This window comes from Vombatus ursinus, unplaced genomic scaffold (assembly GCF_900497805.2).
Source record: "Vombatus ursinus unplaced genomic scaffold, bare-nosed wombat genome assembly UNPS02014832.1, whole genome shotgun sequence".
In the NCBI taxonomy this organism is placed as follows: Eukaryota; Metazoa; Chordata; class Mammalia; order Diprotodontia; family Vombatidae; genus Vombatus; species Vombatus ursinus.
In genome coordinates, this window is record NW_020954610.1 from 75442761 (window position 1) to 75449578 (window position 6818).

At 33.5% G+C, this 6818-nt stretch overlaps 1 pseudogene; it reads left to right on the forward strand.

Moving 5' to 3' along the window:
* The first annotated feature begins 671 nt into the window (after positions 1 to 671).
* On the forward strand, positions 672 to 1569 carry LOC114026054 (annotated as a pseudogene).
* Positions 1570 to 6818: the final 5249 nt, after the last annotated feature.

A 6818-nucleotide genomic window follows, 5' to 3' on the forward strand; every position in this document is an offset into this window, starting at 1 on the left:
TGGTAACTGAAAAACCAACAATGATTTCAAAGACATGCTAAAAGTTAAGGCCCCTGAGAAAAGAATTAGGGACCTTGAAGAAAGAATTAAAAAGTAATTAGAGACTAAATAACATACTTGGAAATAACTGGTGGGTCAAAGAGCAAATTATAACAATAATAAAAAATTTCATCAGAGAAAATAACAGTGATGAGACAACACACTAAAACTTATAGGATGTTCTTAGCAGCAATTCTTAGAGGAAATTTTATAACTCTAAATGATTTCATCAATAAATGAGAAAAAGAACAGTTATTGAATTGGATATGCAATTTAAATTTTCGAACAAGAATAAATTTTAAAACCCCAAATAATCAACAAAGTAGAAATTCTGAAAATTAAAGAGAGAAATAAAATTAGGAGCAAAATAAAAACAGTGGCTTAAAAAAACTAATAACATTGATAAATAGGTTGTATTATTTTTTTTTAAAGAGAGGAAAACCAAATAGGTTGCATCAAAAATGAAAAAAAGAGAATTCACAACAAAGAGAAGAAAATAAAGGAAATCATAAGAAACCATTTTGCCCAAATATATTCCAGCAAAACTGATAATTTAAAGAAAATGGATAAATACTTATGAACATATAAAATAAGCAAGCACTGTGGGCGGCAATAGCCACAGTGAGGGAACAATGGTGCTGATTAAGAAATTCCATGTGGTTTTATCATGTTCAGATAAAGAATATCAGGTTGGACAACTTTACTCTGTGACAGATGCCAGTAAAAATGAAACAGGAGGTGGAGAAGGCATTGAAGTCTTAACAAATGAACCTTATGGGAAGGATGGAGAGAAGGAGCAGTACACACACAAAATTCACCACTTAAAGAGCAAACTTCCTGGGTTTGTAAGGATAATTGTTCCTGAGGGTGCTTTGGTGTTTCATGAGAAAACCTAGAATGCATATCCCTACTGCAGAACAATTGTGATGAATGAATATATGAAAGACAGCTTCATTAAAATTGAAACCGGGAACAAACCAAAATTGGGAACAACAGAAAATGTATATAATTTAGGGTCTAACACTTGGAAGATGGTTAGAATTGTCCACATCAATACTGCAGACTGAAGTCAAGTAGAACTTCCAGATTACAAACCAGTTGAAGACCCAGCATTCTTGCAATCACTCAAGATCAAATGAGGAACTTTGGAACCCAATTGGGAGAAAGAGCTGGCGAATAATCAAGATCATCCTCAAATGTGTGCCCATAAGGTGGCCACTGCCAAATTCAAGTGATAGGGTCTGCAGGGTAAAATAGAAAATGTTATGATAGAAAGAAAGGAAGGAAGGAAGGAAGAAAAACAAAGAAAGAAAGGAAGGAAGGAAGGAAGAAAAAGGAAGAAAGAAAGTAAGAAAGAAAGAAAGAAGGAAGGAAAGAAAGAACTTCCACTGCCAGTTCTTTTGTTAGATTGACAAGTAGATTGACCTATGGAAGACACTTAAAGAATGGAAGATAAATCTCAGAAAGAGCTAGAAGCTCCATATGAGTAAGAAGGGTTTCATCCAAGGCACCTCAGATGCTGAAGTCTAGATGAATCTTCTGTTGGGTCAGAGGCCATATCAAGTGAGGGGTATCTGTTCTGCCCATGATGAATGAGGAGGGCTCTGACCAGTAATTTGCAGTGTTAACACTTTACAGACATGTGCATGTGACAATATGTATACATGCACCTCTATCTAAACATGTATCTATATGTATATATGTGTATATCTGTAGCTGTGTATAAACATATGTAGAGCTATAGGTACTGATACATATACTTTTGCATATATGTATATACACACATACCTCTACTTAGGGGATTATTATGAATTCTCCAGAGTACTGCATCTACAGTAAAAATATAAAAGAAAATATTTTCATTATATGTACCTGAAACAGATTTTAATATTATCAGAGTAATGTCATTAATGAATGAATTGACTATAATATAATGCTAGATGATATGTTTCATAGGTGTCAAGTAATAAATAAATACATACTTTTTGTTATTCTTTTAATGTATGTTAAAACTTTTTATTTTAGCCTCATGAGTAAACAGAGCTAGCTTAGCTAGCTATAGATATATAACCCAGATTAATAAATTTAGAAATAGACTATTTAAATAACCTGATATCAGAAAGATGGATTGAACATGATATAAATCAACTCAAACAACAAAAAAACTCTAGCATTAGATAAATTTACAAGTGAATTATATCAAAAGTTCAAAGATCAATTAATTCTAATATTACACAAATTGTTTGCAGTAATAGGAAAAAGAAGGAACCTTTCCAGTCTCTTCCTATGATGCAAATATGGTCTTGATACCAGAGAGAGACAAAGCAAAGAAAGAAAATTATAGATAAATATCCCTAATGAAAACTAATAAAAAATTTTAAAATAAAATGTTAGCAAATAAGCAATATGTCAGAAAGGCAAGACACTATGACCAGGTTGGATTGATACTAGGATTGCAGGGTTGGTTCAACATAAGAAATATTGTAAATATAAGAAATCATTGCAAAATAAATAATAAAAACATGCAATTATGTCAATAGATTTTATATTTTTGACAAAATCCAACATCCATTAAAAAATACCAAAAAGCATAGAAATAATTCATATACTATCATTCTAACTTTAAGAACAAATTTTATATGTAATGGGGAAAAATTATAGGCCTTCTCAATAAAATCAAGGATAAATCAAGGATGCCCATTTTTTTTTTTTGGCGAGGCGGTCAGGTTAAGTGACTTGCCCAGGGTCACACAGCTACTAAGTGTTAAGTGTCTGAGGCTGGATTTGAATTCAGCTCCTCCTGACTCCAAGGCCAGACCTCTATTCACTGCGTCTCCTAGCTGCCCCAAGGATGCCCATTTTTACCATTACTATTTAACATAACCCTAGAAATGCTATCTATAACAATAAGAAAAGAAATAATAGAGAAAATAAGCACAGGTAATGAGGAAACCAAATTATTACTTTTGTAGAGGATATGATTTGCTTAGAAAACCCTAAAGAGTCAACCACAAAATTAATTAAAATAATAAATTCCATAAGTTTGCAGGATATGAAATAAATTTTAAAAATCATCAGTATCTTTGTATACTATGAACAAAACTGAGAAAAAACAAAGAGAAATTCCATTCAAAATAACTACAGAAGGCATAAAATATTTAAGAGTATATCTGCCAATACCTGCCCAGGAACTATATGAATCTGATATAAAATGTTTTTTTGCAGAAATAAAAACCAACCTAAATAATTAAAGAAATATTAATTGCTTTGGGGTATGTCAATCCAATAAAATAAATATGACAATAGTACATAAACTAATTTACTTATTTAGTGCTATGTCAATGAAACCACAAAAGGATTATTTTATGGTACTAGAAAAAGTATAGTAAAATTCATATGGAATAACAAAAGGTCAAGAATCTCAAAGATAATAATGGGAAAAAGTGGCAAGGAAAGGAATCTGTCAGTTCTAGATCTCAAAGTATACTACCAAGTAGTAATTATTAAAAACAATTTCATACTGGTTAAAAAATAGAGAAGTAGAACAGATATTCTATGAAAAGCTCGATGAGGACCTACAAATTAAAGTGATATAAACAATGACTTCAAAGCAAAGGTAGTCAAAGGGAAGGGCTATGAAAAATATGCTGAGAAGTATTGCTCAGGATCAAAAATAAAGCACACCAAAAGTCTGTTGTCTATGCAGAAGACTCATACCTATATAAAATGAATGCTTTCTTTTCTTTTTTTTTTCTTTTTTCTTTCTTTTTTTTTTTTTTAGGCAATTGGGGTTAAGTGACTTGCCCAGGGTCACACAGCTAGTAAATGTCAAGTGTTTGGTCTGAGACTGGATTTGAACCCAGGTCCTCCTGACTTCAGGGCTGGTGTTCTATCCACTCCCACCTAGCTGCCCCATTTTTTTATTTTATTTTTTATTTTTTTCTATTTTATTTTATTTTTTATTTTTATTTTTCTATTTTTATTATTTTTTAATTATTTAAAATTTTTTTTTAGCTTTCTTGAAGAAGGGATACAGCATGCACCACATACCATCACAGAAAATGAAATTGACAATGATTTTGACAAGAAATGAAAGGTTACTGATGCAAGTCATTTCTCAATCAGCTGTGAGACCATTACATGTTGGAGCAAAGATCAAAATAAATCAAAGAAAGAAAGAATAAAATTGAGAATGTATGGCATGCAATTAAAACAGCTCCAACTTGACCTATTTAAATAAGCTGCTGAAAATAGGAAATTGGTTCATAGGATCAAAGATTTAAAAGTGGAAGAAACTTTATAAAGTGGCTTTCACCAAATCTAATACTGTCTAAGGATATAGTAACAGAAGCAGAGTCTGGAATAGGGTAAAGGTTAATGCCACAGTGTTCTGCCCTGACAATACCACATCAGGAGTATTTTGAAGCCACTTTTTTAACACACACATTGAACAATTGTAATTAATACAAATGAGGACAAACAGAATGTTTAGAGAACCTGAAACAATGCCATGTGTATTACTTGGAGGAGGAGGAAATGTTTAGGTTGAAGAAAAGAAGTGACCTATTGTGTTCCATGCCATCATATAATACCTTAGTCCCAGCTTAAATACCACCTCCTCCAAGGAGCTTTCCATGATCTGCCAGCCAGAAAAGGTTTTTCTTCCATACCTCTTATTACACTTTTTCATGCTTCCTTGGATCATTGTTATTGAAGTACATCTCTTCTCTTAATGTATCATACTATATTCATGTCAAAACATGGTCAAAATTTCCTCTTCCCTTTCTTCTCTACTTTTGTGATTCCTGTAATCATCTTCTACTTTAAATTAAAAGACAGTTAAAAATCTTTTTTTTTTTTGCAAACATCCTTAAACTTCCTTCCTTTAGAAAGTAGTTTAGTGTGAGTTCCACTGTAGATGGAATTGTAACTGACAAATGGTGGAGAGATGGAAGGGCCTGTCTAGTTCCATTTTGTGTTCACCATAGCAGCTATCACAAGATCATTACATAGTAAGCTATCAATAAATGTGGGAAAAGGGAAGCAGGGAAGAATGCAGGGAGAGAAGGAGGAAAGGAACATTCCCTGAATAACATATAATAGATGGAATGTCTTTCACAGAACAGATCATATTTCAGTGATGGCAGACATTTTGTGAGAGTGTCTAGGGAAGGTCACCATTGCTGACCTCCATATTCCCAACCTCCTCCTTACCCTAGAAGAATGAAAAAGTGGAAGTTGTTTGACAAGCCATTAAACAATTGCCCTTGTCTTCCTGCCTCTAGAAGATAGAAACTCTTAAGAAAAGAAACAGACTTTACCAAGAGGGTAACTGGAAATCTGGGGGTAGGGGGTGGGAAATATCCATACAATTTGACAGTTTCTACCTGTGGGATATGATCAGCCCTAAGAATGATGTAAAGGTTCAGTCTTAGGATATTTCACTGGGATTAGAGTTTCATTGTGGAAAATCTCACTCAGCTCCAACTGCTGACTCATTCCTTGAGTAGTGTCCAGAAAATCGGTTTCCAAGATTGCACTAGCTCACATGCAGAAAAAGCTATCAATATGTTCAAATTTTTATCCATGTCAATCTTGTTTCCTTATTCCTTGATATAATGAGTTATCTAATTATGGTGGCATCTGTTGAGGAAGAATCCAGTTTTCCTCCCTCCACCAAGAACCATCACAGAAAGCTTTATGTGGTTATCACACAGAGTATGATTTATTAAGTAGAATGAGACTTTTAACAGGCTGTAGTTATGGCTAGCACCTGACTTCTGTTATTCTTTTATGGCCAAATAGCCAATGATAAATGGAGCCAGAAGAAACAGAAAAACAATGAAATAGAATAGATTATGAAAGATATTAAAAAGAAATATTAGGGATAGAAGTAAATTTAGCCATCCCAGTTAATACCTTTCTTCTCTACATTACCTGTGTGATAATTAAAATATGCAATACTTGATTTTATGCCATTACAATCTGCCATTAGGTATCTACCATATGACCTTGATTTTTTTTTTATATGTTCTACTTTTTCTCCACATTCTATGTCTCTTGGCTATTATTTGTTCCTGCTAATTTCTCATTTAGGATGCTGCTCTTTCTGTGGGACTAAGTCAACTCCTACAACCACTTCCACGTACACAAGACTAGTCTTAGGATTTTGGAATTAGTCAGTCCATCAAGAGACATTAAGTAAGCACTTACCAAGTGTCAGACAATGTGCTAACTGAAGATACAAAGAAAGGTAAAGACACGTTCCCTGCCCTCAAGAAGTTCACATTTTAATAGGGGAAACAACATGTAAATAACTATACATAGAAGACACATACAGTATTAGTGGAAAATAACCTTAGAGGGAAAAGAATAACAGGTGGGATGGGAAGGTGGATTTGATCTGAGGAAAGCTAAGAGTCAGAGGTAAGTAGGGAGAGCATTCCAGTCAAGGGAAACAGCCAATGAAAATGCACAGAATCAAAAAATGGATTATCTTGTCTAAGGAGCAGGAAATAGAACAGTACAGCTGGATCACAGTGTGCATGGAGGGAAATAAAGTATAAGCAGATTGAAAAGGTAGGAAGGGGCCAGGTTGTAACTTTAAATGACAGAGGAATTTGATACTGGAGGAAATAATGAGTCACTAGAGTTTTAAAAAGAGAGTGACATGTTTTACTATACTAATTGAAGATTACATTGGCATCTGAGTAGAGAATGGATTGAAGTGAGGAAGGACGGGCAAAAAGACAAGTTAGAAGGCTCTTGCTATACGCTAG